The following is a 17,226-nucleotide window of genomic DNA, read 5'->3' as shown; positions in this document are numbered from 1 at the left end:
AATCATCTGTTTCTGGAAAAGCAGTAGTATGATAAATATTATATCTGATAAGCGTAAGTTTAGAACAGAGGTTAGTAATCTGACTGATGATGGTAGACAGCCACCTCAGCACAGCAGCTCAGTGAGAGAAAGGCATGCTGAATACTTCTGCTTGTCCTTTGTCATGTGAAGATAGGCAATGACAAGGGAAGACCAGTAACAGGTAGGGAGAACAGTCACAGTACACCTTGGAAAGCCACACAGCATTTCATATAGGAAGAGACGTTTGCAGGGGATTTGAAAAGAACTTCTGTGAATTTACAGAACTTTGGAACAATTTCTGTGATGAGAGACATTTGATTTGTAGGTCTTCTAAAGCTTATTGAGAAATGTTTCAGTTGACTTTTGAATTGACTCCTGAACTAACACTACTTAGTAAGTTGTTCATGTGAAGTCATGAATAAAGGGATATGTTTAGTAGCTGGCTGGTTTCTTCCTGTAACAAAAGATGAAACTGACGAATAAAGAACACTGGCAACATGAAAAAGTTGCATAAACTCTCAAGAACCTTGAAAACATGCAAGAAGGTGTAGTCATTCTGCATGCTTCCTTACGAGCATAAATAGTCAAGAGGCAATCATTAATTCTCTTTGTACAATAGAGCTTTTTCCAGAGTGGGCTTTTGAATGGAATTGTGGAAATAATAATGAAAAGCAAATTCAGTAGGGACTTTTAAAAACAAGTTGGGACATTTTATCTGTAACTTTTGTTTTCGTTATTTTTCTAAAAGTGCCCAACTAGATAGTTAAACATCAGAAAAAAGAGAAGCTGTCTTGATATCACTGGTGATTTCCTATACCTCAAACTTTACTGGTTTTATTAGAATTTCATCCTTTTGTACAAGGTGCTTTACAAAACAAGCTGATACTGAGCCCTGTTTAGCACAAAGGGATATAGAGAATGCCTCCTTAAATTGAAGTCTGGCAGCAGAACTGGAAACTTATCATGAGTTTCCCATGTCCTAGTCAGTACTAAATCAGTTATAAAACACGTCCTCAGAAGAAATATTATTTATGAGGAGAGACTAGAGGAATCTTATGGCTTTACCAAATATCCAGAAGCAAAGCCACATGCTTCTGGATATTTGAACTAGGCAAGCAGCAAGGATGAAGGAGGGTTATATGGAGTGCTATCCTAGAAATAAAGGGATGAAATGTAAAGGGGTAAAATTTATCCAGATCAGACTGTTTTGACTACAGAACAACTGTAGTCAGGTTACAACAAGTGTGCAAACCTGCTCAATCACTAGAAACTCTCAGAACCAGGCTGGATAAAATGGTAGGAGATGTGCTTTTGGGGGAGAGCTGAACTGGGTTGCATAACTGGGTGCATTAAATAAATACATTCATGTGGAATGCAGAAAAGCTCAGCAGAAGGACAGGTGAGATGCTTATCTCAAATGTGTGAACTCATGAGACAGGGGAGAAAAGGAGGGTTTGTAATGCAGCATTTCCCTGTACCACAGTAGCCTTCACAGTAAAACCTCTGGATTTAAACTAGAGTGCAGTAGTTTGTGAGGTACTTGCTTACAACTGTGCCAAGACCCCAGGCAAAATGCTTTTGCCTACTTTTTTAACTCTAAAATGTTTCTAGTTTCTGCCAAATGTATTTTGAAATAATGTTTTGCCAGAAATGCTACCTAGAAATATTATGATGCCCTGTGGAAATGAGAAGGTGTTCAAGCACAGTTTACATGAGTGTAGTCCTCCTTACAAATACAACTCAAGCTTACTGGCAGCTCCTCAGGCTCTGCCCTGTGGTATTTGCTCAAAGAAACTGTGAACCTCTGTAATTTCATTATTATGTTGTGAACCTGATCCTTAGGTGCAGATGGGGATTTCACTGTGTTTCATGCTGTACAAATACAGAACAAAAAGATTGCTGCTCCATGGAGGTTGCAATTAAGAGAAATTAAAGAGAGGAGGAAACCTGAGGAAACAGTGAGATAATGTTGGCAATATGCCAAGCAGTATTTTCAGCACACTGACAGTCTATTGTCAAAGCTTTTCTCTAGGACATCAAGGGAAAAAGGGTTCTGAAGGGAATTGTGGAGAAAGACAATAAGGCAATATTGCAGATATGTTGCAGCTATCTTTTGGGATCTCCTAATCATCACTGGGGTCATGGCAGAAAGCTCAGGAATGTAATGATTAGGCATGTAAGCTTGCATTGTGGTGTGATCAGAACGGATCATGTCGGTGAGGCGCAAGATGATGAGGGAGGAAGAGAACTGGGAAGCCTTAGGAACTGAAATGAGTGAATTGAGTTTGCAGTAGAGAAGCAGCTGATATTTGAAAACTAGAAGTTGAGAGGTGGCCGGTCAAAAGAATGAGGTAAGAGGAAATCATCTTTGCAGTAGCTTTGAATTAAACGAGACAGACAAGATTGCATCTGTCAAGGCCACAGAGAAGGATGTTGTGGTAATCAAGATGAGAATCAGTTTCAGCTGTGTGGATGGATATGAAAAGTCATGGCTTAGATATGTTGTACAGCAAGAAAGTACAAGCTACATAGTCTGCTATGCTGAACAGGTAGTTCTGCTTGTGCTGAACAAATTAACTTCCATTGGAAAGTACCATTCATCTATCTCAAGCAGGTGTCTAAAAACAGTTATCAAACTGTTCATTGAGAGGAAGTGGAAGAGTGAAAAGACAGAGAAAGAGGTAAATAGTAAACTAACAAGGTTTTCCAAAGCACTGCTTTTATATGGCAGCATATCACAGCCAGAGTCTGTCTGCATAAATCTGACTATAAGGTCAAAGTTGGTCTTTTTTCTTCACAGTTTTAGTGTTTTTCAAATCAACAGCCTCGGAACTGCAACCTTGTGTAAGTACTGTGTGTCCACCCTTACGCATGATGATTCTCATAAGTTAAACTGAAACATATGGGCCTGCAGGACTCAATAAATACACCATCTGAAACACCAGCAGAGCAGCTGACCGGTCTTAAATTATTTAACCAAGCCCTGTTAACTGATTTATGGGTTTTCACCAGCCCTGTGTTGCACTGACAGTAACCACTTACTAGTCAAGTTTGACTTGCTTCTCCTTCTGTACTTGATAACCATTGGCTGGAAGTGACAAGTTCATAGTTTTCTCCCAGTTCACATACGAGTAAACCAGTTTATTCATTAGACTACACAGAGAATCTGGCAAACAGGTGACCACAGTATTTGATACTCTCTGGAAATGCTAAGGTAATGCTGAAAGTAAGTCCTTAGTTCACAAAAGCTGCAGTTGTGTGTAGAGAAGTTTTAGAAATACAAGAGAACAATGCAAGACCTGGGAAACTTTTGTGTAGAGTGACTTAGCTACTTTAAAAATAGAACAAAAGCAAGACTTACTGTTCTGAGTAAATGTGTGCTCCTTCTATTCCTGAAAAACACTAGGTGATACAAGCAGACAAAGGAGTACACAATGATCTGGATGGTGAGACATAAAGGAGTTAGGGGTGGAAAATAGCAATGCTAGTTGTGTTCAGCTGTGAGAGCATAGAATGGTAGAATAGTTTGGATTGGAATTGACCCTAAAAGGTCATATAGTCCGACCCTCCAGTTATTTATGTCTGGGTCAGTCACTTCAACAGTCTTTCAGTTACAATGTTTTCCTAACGTTTCCTAACATTGAGATACCTGCTGTTGCTTCTAACTTCTGTAGCACACTGACATTGCACCTGGCATCCTACAGCCCCTTTTCCAGGAAGCAGTTTGACAACTGGACACTGACACAAGCAATCCGGTATCCTTTTATAGGAAATTTCCAGCTTTCCCAGGACATGTTAGATTTTTCTTGCTTGTACATTTTCTAGCATCTGCTGCTAAAAAAAAAATAGCTGAGGAAATTAAAGAGTAAGGTCTTGAAAACTGACTCTGATAAATGCCCATGAGTGCTTCATGAAGCTTAAAGACATTTTCTCGCTGTTGTGCTGCTTTTATGAGGAGTTCTGTATATACACACTGTCCCCCAAATGAAGATGGACACTTTTCAAAGGAGGTAGATAGGAGTTATCAAAGGAGGCAGATGGGAGTTATTCAGGCTAAATGGAGTAAAACAATGGTGTTTGATTCTCTAGTTCCCACAGCTGTAGGGAAAAACAGCCTTTTGCATCATGTTAATTTTAGTGTTATTCATGGCAGTCAGGGAAAGCCATAACCCACATGATTTCATCTGAGGAAAGACTCTGCCCTGGAAGGCCTACTCTCACTGTCTGCAGAACACTTCTTGGCTTTCAAAATTCATATGTGCTGCATTAACATGGTGTCCTGTTTAAAGGTTTATAACTTCTGCTGTCTGTAGGATGCTCAGAAATCATCTAACCTGCCATGCAAGGTTATAGATGACATGATACCCCTTTTTTGTTAACACTATCTGGTTAAGATTTCACAGTCCAAGGAGGCAGACAAGGTCTTCTGCAGTTGTTAAAGAAGTTAAAATTCATTATATGATTCTGTGACCTATTGTCAAGGAAACGAGATGCTGAAGAAAAGTGTACCCAAGCTTTGTAATGTATGATAATCAAAACTTAGATATTCCCTGAAAGTGTAAAGATTTTTGTTTGTTTTAAACAAAAGCAGGTGAGTATTTGATGAGTAATGAAACAGGACAGGCAACTAAACATTCAGTGAGAACAGAGATGAATAACAGGATAGATTACCCCCAACAAAAATTGTTATTGTACAAATTCACAGTAACAAACAGTTCTCCAGAGAAGGATTAATAGTCTAAACAGATAAGCCAGAGAGGTGATAGGAGAAAAGATACTCCCAAATCAGAGAACTTGAAAAAGAGCACAAGACCCATTAATGACCTTGTCCAAACTTAAACTAGCCATTTTTATTAGTTTGAATTTTTGTGTTCTGTTTTCCTAGTCTCCCAGTCTCCAGGAAGCATCCCTCTTTTGCTGCCTCCTCAGCAGCGCAGATTACAAGAAAAGAATCATAAACATTTGCCACTGTGACAGTAATACTGCAAGACAACGAAGAGCTGTAACACAGTCAGCAGTAGGCTAACACTACAGTTTGCACAAAGTAGCACTTCTCATCCTACTGCCCATTTTGTGATCTCACCAGCTTTGATCTAACTTGATCATAACTTTAGGGTGGGTTTGAAAGTGCACACATGGGGCTGGTAGAACACAGACTGTGGAGAAAAGATCTTGGGCTATTACTTACCTGCCAGGATAGAGGTGGGGAGAGAGAAGCAGAAACTACTTTTCTCATTTGGCGCTGAATTACAGTCAGATTAAAAGACAACTGCTGTTGCTTTGAACAGCTTGACAGCAAAGGAAATAATGTTGAGGGTTCAGGGTGTACCCTGAATTTTCTGGCACAAGTGGGATACAATTGAAAGGAAAGGGGAGGAGAACTGATTCTTCAGGAATTTACTGCTTGCCCAGGGTCAAGATCTCTCTTTTCTGTTCGTTCATCACCACTCAATAACATAGTCTTCAAGCTCCTTTCATTCTGTTGCCTGCATACATTAAAGTATGAGAACTGAAGAAGAAATAATTGCACATACTGCCATGTGAACCAGAACTATTGTTAACAAGTGAACATTCAGTTCTGCTGCTTCTCTCCCAAAACCTCTTTGCCACAGAAGACGGGATAGACTGAGTCACCTCACCAGGTCTTTCTGAAATTAACAGAACTAATTGGAACTAACCAGCTTAAAGGAGGGTTTAAGTAGACAGACTCGGAAGGGAAGCACAGGATGTCCTAAGTGTTCCCCTTGCCTGAAACAGTTCTTAAAGCAAATCATTCTCATTATATAATTAACCTTATTACTGTTATGGCAAACAGAGAAGGCATAAAGAAAAATACTTAATCTGGCGCACTCACACTGGCAGAGGTTTGTCTTCTGTGACAATGTCTCCCTGTTCATTCTGTTTCAGGAAACAAGCACACTGATGTTTTTGTTTCCAATTTGTGCTAGCTCTTAAGAACTTAAACATGCACTTTGCAGTGTGTGCAAAGTATTCTATCTTGCCAACAATGACACCAAAAGAAGATGTACATAACAAATCCAGAGATCCACATTGTGTGTATCTTATTGAAAAGCTGAACTCAAATCACCATTCTGGGAGTATCAGTGTTACTCTATCCTATGGTTAGTAGCACAAAAAACAAAACAGAAGAACTGATGCCCCTTTTTAACTATATATATATTTAATCGCAGGTCAATGTTGACCATAAAAAAAATTAGTATTTTTCAATGGGTTAAATGCCATTTCGTACAAGAGGTTGTTCATCTCTGGAAACAGACTTTGAGCTGGCCTGTCCTTGCAGAGAGGGGAAAGGATTTATTTTGTAATCAAACTCTATTTTTACAGCACAGAACAGGCAGTGGGAAGGAGACTCCTGAACTTGTTTTGACATTCCTGGCAGAAGAAACAAATACTATAGACATGAGAAAGAACAATTAAGTTTCAACTGGACTTTCAGCGTGCTCAACGTTGGTTCAACCTGTTTTGTTACTGACTACATAGTAAGGTCTGTGTGTCAACGATCACATTTCTGTACCATATTTCTGTAGGCACATAGTCGTGCTGTAACAATATAATCTAAGTATTTTAACTGGCAATAAAACAACATATATTTGTGATATATGTGTGGGAAAGTTTTGAGTTTGTTTAGGTAAAAGAGGAACGGCTCTTCAGTAATGAATAACAAATGGCAAAGCCTTATTCCTCATGCAGATGCCTGTTGCAGTAACCTCACAAAGGGGAAGCTGTAATTCAAGTACATTTGTAATTGCTATTCCTATTGAAATATTTATTGAAATATGAGACCCAGGTATGAAATGACCCCAAGATAACGTAAGAGTTAAATGTTATTCTAGTCTCTCGAGTAGTGTGGAGCTATGGGTGAAATTAATGTGCCACTCAAGAAGCAATTGATTATATTAACCAAACAAACATTATTTCATCGAAGACTGTTTAATTTTTTTTCTTCTGTAAGAAGATCCTATACTTTCCTAGGCAGGGATACCTGCCATTAGGTAACAGACTTCATTTTAAGAGACAGGTCTATTAAATTTTGAGGGCTATCATACAATACTGTACATCAGACTTTATCTGATCAGGATCTACCCATTGTTGTGTGACTGTCAGATCTTCAGATTTTCAAGAAATGTAGTAAAAGCCACCTGCTTGCCCATATTTTCCATTTGCTTATCTTTAGATTATGACTCTTTTGGCGCTTTAAAATGAAATTGAACTGTGTGGTTGTTACTTTTGGGAATTGATTGTAAATTTGCAGGCCCCATATCTTTTGATTTAATATTTCAAACTACAAAACATAAGCCACACTAGCTGCTTTCCCAAAGATGTGGGCCAGCTGCTTGCATCCTGAATCTATTGCTGCTGATGACTTTCCTAATTATCTTCTACATTCCCTCCTGAGTAAGGCACAGTGCTCACCAGTGTGTTTTCACATCCAAGGCTTAGAGTTCTTCCTCATTCTGTTGTGCAATCTTTTTTCTTTCTTAATATGATCTCTTTTAGAATGGATTTTTCTCTATTTTATGGGATCCTAATCTTGCAATCACGCAACCTAACTAGCTGCACTGTTCAAGATCTGATGATTCTAACCTGATTAAAAGTATCAGATCTTGAAATTCTTGAACCTCTGGAGACTAGTTTGGAAGATAAGTAATGTTGTCTTGACTTTTTTTCACTAGTCATATTCTAAGCAGAAAAATTTAGGAATTTTAGTTCAAGGTGAAGTCTCACAAAACTGGAAAGGTTACAGCTCAGTGTAAGTGGATGATTGTATATACAATCTAACAGAATATTTACATTGAAGCTGCTCTTATTATAGCTTGGTATGACAAAGAACGGGAAGAGAATGTGTCTCTTGTCAGCTGTTGGCTTTAGTAGGTTATGGTGACTTCTGTTTTTTGGTGAACTATGGAAATCAGGTATCCATCACTGGGGTTCCCCCAGAAAGTATGAAAGTATAATTGTTTACCTTAAAAAAGAAGAAAAAAATCTAGATTCTCTAGAGGCAGATGAGCAAGGTGAGCAGTACAGAAGTTTCTGGTTTAGCCTATTTGAGCACCTGTTGGGAAAAGGTATTTAAACTGTCTTGATGCAGAAGAGATGGGTGAAGATTGGGAATGACGAAGTTATCATTAGTTCAAGCAGAGAATTTTGATTTCGCAGTGTTTTTGTGCTCACTTGCCTGAAGAGAAACGTGCTTTAGGAGGGTACAAGGCAAAGGAAAAGCATCTGAGTGAAGAACATTTACTTTATAGAAAATTTGTCTTAGGTCCTATGGCTCTTTTCCTGCCTCCTCGTCTCTCAGAGACAAATGCATATGAATTTTGCTCTAGATTTGTTTGTTTACCAATTATTAATGCTTCAGTATTCCACAGCCTTCATAATAACTGTTGATCAGTGCACCTTTGGCCACAGGAGAGCATGGCAGTTCAAATCAAAGAACTGATTAGTTCATTCTAACCACTTTATGCCCAGACACTGAAATACTTGGGCTTATTTTCTCTGGATAATATTCCTCCTCTTTCCCTGGAAACAGCGACAGGTGGGTACATAATCTGCCACCGTCTTTGATTAAACAAGCAATTTTCTTTTTCAAACAAGTTATGCCTGTGAGAATGGTTTAAATGTGCATGGAACATGCATTGCTTTTATTTTGAGTCTCAGTGTCTACTCAAATATATTCCGATCAGACTGGAGTTACACTTATGTAAGTAGCAAAATCTGCACATTTAGGAATGAAGTATGGTAACTTGGTAACCTTATGATTTGCTTGTGTTACTTTATTTATTTGCCTGGCTGTGACTTGCACGCAAGCAGCCTGCTTCTAAAATACTTATTTGCAGATGTCACTTTAAATATTATTTTCCAAGAGTTTATTTTTCTTAGAAAACAGATGTCTGTAATTACCTTCTTTGACCTTCGAGACTTATCAAAGTCAAATAGGTAATCATCCAATCAGACGGGCTATCATTATCAGAAGAAAAGTAATTATAATCTGAATATGTTTGAACATGATTATTACAAGCCTTAAACAGTTGCACTTCTGATTGGGGCAGAACTAAAGACATTATCACTTCATAATTCACATGATGTAACTTCACTTATCCTTGTAATTTTGGAATATGAAGAGCTAAATTCACCAAACAGTGTAGTTCTCTAACCTTGGGAAAAAAAAGTTGAATACCCTCTCTAAAGCCAGAGGAAGGATCGTCAAAATCTTTATACTGAAATTAAGGAAAACTGTATTTAAGCACATGAGAACTAAAACACAGTACTAGAGAAAACTCAAAAAGGGCTGGGGAGTCCAGGATGTATTTGTGCATGAAAACGCACTTGAAGTGTTTTACTGCTCTGGATCCAATTTAACAAAGCACTGAGAGTCTCCTTGGCTCTCAGCGTTTATATCAGCTCTGTGTCTCCTGGGATTGAGCCCAAAGCTCATCTATCATCTCCTTGAATGCATATCCTCTCATATTTAGGGCAGTGGGAGTTAAAGCATGCTTTGCTGAGCACAGCTTGAAGTGCAGAGTCCTTGAGTGAGCCTTGGCTCAGGTCAGTGATGGTATGACCATGCCACCCCGGAGGGACTGGCAAGTTCATCATGGACTAGAACCACCTGAACCAGGAGCTGCTGCTGTGGGAAGCAGAAGGACACTGCTGTAACCCTTGTAACTGCTCTTGCGGGAAGGCTGGAAGCAGGTTTTAATCTCATTCCTGGCAGTTTTGGAAATCTTGCAAATAAGGAAATTTGTTCTTTAAAATAGGAAATTATGGTAATGTAAAAAAATGCAGTAAAGCAGAAAAAATGTTGGTAACAGTAGAATGAAGGCAAGAAGGGGAGAAGGAGAATTCTTAAATACGCAGGGTTGCCCGTGCTAGATGTTTGGAGCTAGGGTGGGGTGCTTTTACCTGATCTGACAGGTAAAAGTTCAAAGCTCAGAAGTTACACTAGCTTCATAGTGAGAGAATGGTTTCTTTTAAAGGAAAAATCCTGAAGGGATTGTACTGCTGAAATTTGTATGGGACTGAACAACAATGTGATCATCTTCAGTTGCTGAATAGTCTTGTCCCACAAGAAATAACTGCAATGGTTGACTTCACAAAGTGTAAGATAGCAGAGCTAGTACCAACTTGATAGAAGAACGCTCACCAGGTGATAGTCAAGATTCTGTTCAGTGTATTTGAGCACTATGCTGTATGTTCAAATGAGCTGGAACAGAATGGGCTGAGGCCTTCTGCTCAGGAACTGGAATGTTTTTCCCCAACATAACAAAGACACAAGTTCTACTATGCTGGTCCTGCACAAAATGGGAGTGCGCAGTAGGGGCTGGCTAGTTAAGCAATTTCAAAGAAGGCAGAAGCTTTTCAGGTCACTGGGGAAATCTGTCAGAATAATCAAGCTGCACTGTTGGCCGTTTCTTGGATCTTACACATACTGGGGAAAAATTATCAGTGTTAAATTCTCTGTGGACCATTTGAAAATCAAATAATTTCATAACATGAGAAATGGATTCTTTCACGGCAGGACATGGCCTGTGGCAATATGAATGGGTTTTCTTTTTTTTTGCCTGGGACATGCTTCAGAGCTTCTATAGAGACTCAGAAGGAGACTTTTTAAACCTAGATGTCTTGGTGCTTACCATGCCTCTGAAGTGGGATCAATACTCTTACACATGATTTAGAATAATCTGAAGGCAACCAATCTGTAATTAAAGCAAAAGAAATGGCTGTTGTTCTGGAAAGAGAGAAACTACCTTTGTGTCCTGGGTTCAGCAGTAGCAGTCATTTTTCTCCTTCTTGGTAGCTGGTGCAGTGCAGTGTTTTGACTTTCGGCTCGGGAACAGAGCTGATAACAATGATGTTTTGGTTTGGCTAAGGACTTTGTGAGCCTCATGCTCTGCCAGGGAGAAGGGGAAGCCGGGAGGAAGCAGAGACAGGACACCTGACCCAAACTAGCCAAAGAGGTATTCCATACCACAGCATGTCATGCCCAGGATGTAACTGGGAGTTACCCAGAAGGGCTGAGAGACTGCGGGGTTGGAGGAGGTATCAGTCGGTGCTTGGTCAGGCTGGGGGGGGTGAGTTATCGGTCGGCTGGTGGTGAGATGTCGCATTCCCTTGTTATTTCCTTTATCATTGTTATTATTGGTGGTAGCAGTAGTGATCTGTGTTATACCTTAGTTACTAAACTGTTCTTATCTCAACCTGGGGGGAGCTGCATTCTTTTCGATTCTCCTCTCCGTCCCTCTGGGAGTAGGGGGAGGGAAAGAAGGGGAGGAGTGAGTGAACGAGTTACCTGATTGGGTTTAAACCACAACACTTAGGCATAACCACTAAGAAAAGAATTTGCTTGGAGGAAGGGGGGGTCAGGAGAGTGGAAATTCTGCACAACTATTTAACTCCCCCAAAGCTCAGAGGTCTGCAGATTTTAAAAGGGCTCCATTCCCATTACAGAAGGTTTATCTGTAAGCTTACCCATATTTCAAAACCACTGCATGGACTGGATGAAAAAGGGAAACCATTCCCAGAGTCAACAGCATGATTTAACATTTTTCAGAATTGAAAAGGGAGTCTGTGGCTCTTTCAGCTCTGCCATGTTTCAGAGCCCTTTTGATGTTGGACTCCACTTTTAGAATTCTCCATCTGACACAGGACACAAATGATGTTGCTAGCTTGCTATGGGAGAGATCTAAGCTCAATGGAGAAATTACTTGCACTATCAGAAATTTACAGCAGTGACTAAACCTACACAAGTTTTCCATCAGTAGCTATATGAAAGGAAGTTTGTAGGAAGGAGATGAAGTGCATCCCTGTGAAGGGACTTTGGCTTCAGAAGTTCCCGGGACGTGCTCTTACGTGACTGGGGAGATTGGTATTGTGACGTTGTTGCTGCTGTGCTGAGGTCTAGGCATAAGCACAATCCTAATGCTGGTGCCTGTAGACAGTGTTGCGAGTGATTTGTTATCTTTCCATGCAGGAGAGCAGGGAAGTGGCTGTTCTGTGAAAAATGTGACTGCTGATAAAAACATGGTTGACATTTTTACTCCTTGCTTCTCAGAAGTCGAAATGTCCTAGTTCCCTGGAAGGGAGGAACACAGAGACCAGAATTAGTTTCTACTGCAGTTGAAAGCTTCCATGATATTAGAATAATGTATGATTTACAATTTTAGTTTCTAGTAATGAATTGGAATAAAATGTTCATATTCTAGTCCAGCCACCCCACATAAGGGATGAACTAGAAATACCCTCTCCTAATTTGCTAAAACAAAATTGAGAGAGAAGACAAAAAAAACTCTAGAGTGACTTAGACAAGATAGGTATAAACTTGGGATTTTGTCTTGAAAATGTTCTGATAAAAATTAGGTAAGTCAGCTTATGAGCTGCTTCATTGTTTTCTTGCTGGGTTAAGTCAGAACTGATGTTAAGGACGCAGACAGGGAGTGTGTCTGATATTCCAGCCAGTCACAGATGAAATTACTGGGCATACAAAACCATATTTTTGGGGGGGCCTTATGGAATTGATTGATTCCTTTAAGCAGTAAGAGAAGTGAAGCACTAGAAGCTGTTACCTGTGGTAGCATGGTCTTCATGGCAAAGAACTGTGGAAAATGCAGAAGAGATGAGAGATCTCGTTTTTGCTGGTTACTAATGCAGGGTCTAAGGCAGTGCACTAGAGATGTGACCGACCATATTTCAGAAGCAGAAAGTGAGAAAACCAGTGAAGTGTAGGTTATTTGAGAGGCAAGAGACAGCTCATTAGAGCACAGGATTGATTAAAAGGCAGGCTAGGGTTTCTGAACAACTGCTTTTTGTTCCTAGTACATTCAGAGAATCACGATTTTATACACACATGTATATATTTGTAGCAGAGAAATCTATCTTGCCAAAAAAATATTCAACTTGTATCATCATGTTGCTCTTGCAGTGGCCTTATGAAGTAATACATTGTGGGTGTGGTCCAGGCTGAAGGGGAAGCCATGTGTTTAATCAAGCAGCTTCATCAGGTTTATTTTTCTGAATTTGTGGTAGTCTCAAGTTTGCCTTACTAATGCCGTCCCCTCATAAGTGCAACCTGGTACAAGCTTGGAGAGTATTTTCAGGATTTATCCCAGGTTTGCTAAAGGATTCAATCAATAAAGCTTGGCTGTTCCTTCAAACTTCTTTCCTGTCTATATATCAATTTAAAGAGAGCCTGTAAAGTTCTTGGATGAAAAGAAGCTCTCCCCAGACGTTTTGCTCTTCACAAATAACTGAAACTCATGTCAGCAATTTATTACATAATGAAGAATTTCCTGTGCACTGTCCATTTTCCAGCCACTTAACTCCTTGATTAAGATAAAAAGTCAAAACCAGGTGATAGATCTCTGTTCAAAAACATATTCATAAATTCTTCTTACAGCATCCTTACAGAGTTTCTTGAGCTAAATCCAATTCTATTTTATAGTTGTATTACCCTGCAACAATTAAAGCAATGCCCTGTAAATGGAAACAACTTTCTAATTATTATTTCACTTTTGTCTCATTTGGAGCTTTCTCACATTTCTTTCAAGACCACGAATATTTAGATTAAGGAAGAAAACATTTGAATTATGATTGAGTAGATGGAAATTATTTCATTGACAATTTTTGAATACTTTTTTTTTTTTCTTTTTTGTTAACAAGCTCGGTACCTGTTCATGCCTTTCAGGCATTTTAAATTTCCTTCATATGCAGTTTCTTCCCTTCTTTCACACTTTTGATTTATCAAATTAAATCACAGAAGCCTTTTTGCAAAGACTCACCCTGACAACTCACAGCAGCCTGTGGCTTTTGTTACTGCTCTGCCTCACTACATGCCCATACATTCATTTACCTGAACTGACCTTCATTTTGTTGGAGGAATCAGACTTTCCTTTCCTTCATTTTCATTGTCTTACATGCTGGGTTACAGCTGCTTACCAAGATTTTTTTACACAAAAGTATGTTTTAATTGTCTTCCCTGCTCCTTCCTTCCCCAGAGCTACCTGGGGCCACACACTTCCTTTCTGAAGAGGGAGTCCTTCTGGGCATATCAGGAAAGTACCTGCAGAGATTTACTAGGAACGGTACTATAATTAGAAATTACTCCTGTTTTGAGTTTGTTATACTACAGGCAGCTGTTGAACTTGTCTATATTGTCCATTCTCTAAACAACTTACATTACAGGTTATGCAAATTAATTAACTGATATACCCTCTATCTTTTTAACATTAACCGTTTGGAATAATAAGACTAGTATGAGTCTCCCAGTTCAAAAGCATTCATTGTTTGGAGGCAGTGGCATCTATGCTCAAGAGCTAAACCTTCCATGCAGTAGCAGGGCTTGAAATATCTTGAGTAGCGCACATGATGTCCTTTAACTTAATGTCATGTCTTTAACTTAAAGCAATCTAAAATTCAAAGTGAAATTTAGATCCACCAACAGTAGGATTTCCACAGAATTATTTAATCACTAAGAAAATAATAATATTCCATGCTCAATTTTCAGCAGCTGAAAGCAGCAAAAATTTTGTCAGGTAACTTCTATGGAGAAAATTACATGGAGAATATTGTGGAGATGGGTTTCCAGGAAAGCTGCACATATATATGATTATATATTGGTGTAAGTTAAAACTGAATTTGTCCTACAGTTTTTTTTAATGCACTACTTATACACAACAGTTGATATTCTCTGATAAAGTTACTTTCTAGTTCTTATTTATCATACATTTACTTACTTTCTGTTTTTTCTTATGAACTACCTAATCTGATCTTGAAACACGTCTTCCAAAAAACTAAGCCTTTCTTTCCTTTCATTCCTCTCTTCTCTATCCTGTTTTCCACTTATTCCTCAGAACTTAGTCCATGGTACTTGTGCATAAAACATAGTCACTTGTTAAGCTTAAATTTGGGGTGCATTCACATTTGTGTTGCTCAGATCATGAATGGAGTGGTCAGTCACACTTGCAGGGATTTTTGTTCAAATCATGGGCTGCTCAGAGTGTACAAACTGACTTCCTCTTGAATGAAATTAAAGCAGTTGGACACCGGGACCACACTTTAATGCACTCCAAACACTAATGGTCATTCAGGCTATAGAATCAACCAGAGCTGATATTCTGCATGGGCCAGAGAGAGACAGGGATAGCACAGGATTCTTTCTGATCTCACTAAGAAAGGCCTGACAATGAACAGTGTAATGAAATAGCTGTTTTATTAAGGTAGAATAAAAAGGAGAATATATAGAGAGAGTAAATCTTATGCCTTTCAGCTGCTGGGAACCCCAAGTTTGTCCATCTGGAGGGATGTATTTTTCCCATGACATGCTTCACAGATTCTGTCTGTGGAGAAGTTTCTCTTCCCACCCATACCGTGGTGCCTTTTATATTGTGGACCAAGCATCATCATCTATCTTCTCCTGACAGGCTGGAATTCTAGCTCTGTTACGACATTCACAGGACAGGCTGGTGTGGGGCACAGCATCATTGTGGAGGTTAATGTACAGGTTTCTCAAACCTGAAACACAAGACCTAAAAGAGCAGCTGTGGCTTGCTCAAGATCACTGACTCCTTGAATATGATGCCTCCCACAAGGCTCCCAGGACAGCTACTCCAAAGTAAAATTGCTCTGGATGCACTTTTGGCATTCTTAGTGCCAAAGCTTTCCTTTCACAAGTATGTTCCTATCAGTCAATGATCCTGCATAATGCAGACAATAGCCCTGATGTATTAAAAGAGAACTGTAGTTCTCATTTCTGGTTTTGCACAGACATTATAGAATCATGCATCCTGAAAACTTCCTTGTCTCCTCCAAAAGCAGCAATTTGTCTTGGAGTAGGTGGTGGGGATTACATCTCTTCTATATATATTGTGTGCCCCTCTGAAGTGAGAGAGCTGATTTTGCAATATTTTAATCTGCTTTCAATCTAAAGTTATTGACCTTTCTGTCATTTGCTGAAATTAATCATAATTTACTAACTGCATGGATTTTTTCTGTTACCATGAAAAACAGATTTGTTTTCACCTTTCCTTCTAATTCTAGCATTGGCTTGACACTGTGCATGTCTACTTCTACTACTGCAGAATTTTTTACTCTGTTTTAAACAACCCTAGTGGCTTTCCTAAGGAATCTGAACTCAATTAAGCAGCTTATCTAATCCTCCTTTAAAAGTTCATCTGTTCTGCATCACAGCTAATCTTGAAACTTGGCATGACACTATGCACAATTTATTTTGCATTATCATGCTGTATTCTTCAGAAAGCATGACAGGAGGGTTAGTGTTCACCTAAAAGTGATTGGACACATTTTCAAAGCACAAAAGACTGAGACCTATTAAGCCTCTAACTTTGCCTCAAGGAAGTCCCTGAGCTACAAACAGTTTATGAACATGGCCAGTATAAAGTGATGCTCTTCCTCTGTATACTGTGCTGATTACTGTTGCACAGACACCATACTGGGCCAGATGGACTTTTTGTTAGCTTCTCTGTAGTTGTTCAAATGTATTTTATAAAACAGGATTATCAGAATTTGAAAAGAAGCTATTCATAGCATGCTATAAATACCATCACTTATACTACCATTGAAGTTATAGCAAGTGGATGGAAATACAGTGTTAATTTTCCTAAATTGTGATATCTTGGTGTAGTGAACAAATGGCTTTGCACTGGCACAGGCTGCCCAGAGAAGCTGTGGCTGTCCCATCCCTGGCAGCGTTCAAGGCCAGGCTGGTCTGGGCTTTGAGTAACCTGGTTTAGTGGAAGGTGTTCCTGCCTAATGGGAAGAGGGGGTTGAAAATGGATGAGCTTTAGTGTCCTTTACAGCCGAAACCATTCTATCATTCTGTGATCCTGTAGCTTCTGTCAGATCCTGTTGGATCTGAATGTTTGTAGAACCGTAAGCACAGACAACATTTCTTAAAAGATGAATTCAGTTGAATCAGGATTGGTACGTGTGTGTCTTGGCTGAAATCCCACAGTCTCACTTAAAATATGGGCCCTGTTTTTAAGTGTGCTTGTATCATTACATCCCTGTGCTTTCAGACATCTTCATCTCACTAATTGGACAGAGTATCTTCTCTTGTGACCACGTCTGGGACAACAGTTTTGAACCTCTGTTACATATTCTAATATCAATAGCCTTGTCTTTCGCATGATATTTACTGACAGCTCTTCAGCTTAATGAGGATTAAGAACC

Source organism: Pezoporus occidentalis, unplaced genomic scaffold (genome assembly GCF_034315485.1).
Source record: "Pezoporus occidentalis ecotype Australia unplaced genomic scaffold, CSIRO_AGI_Poc_V1 ctg51, whole genome shotgun sequence".
Taxonomy (NCBI): Eukaryota; Metazoa; Chordata; class Aves; order Psittaciformes; family Psittacidae; genus Pezoporus; species Pezoporus occidentalis.
This window is presented reverse-complemented; position numbering follows the sequence as displayed.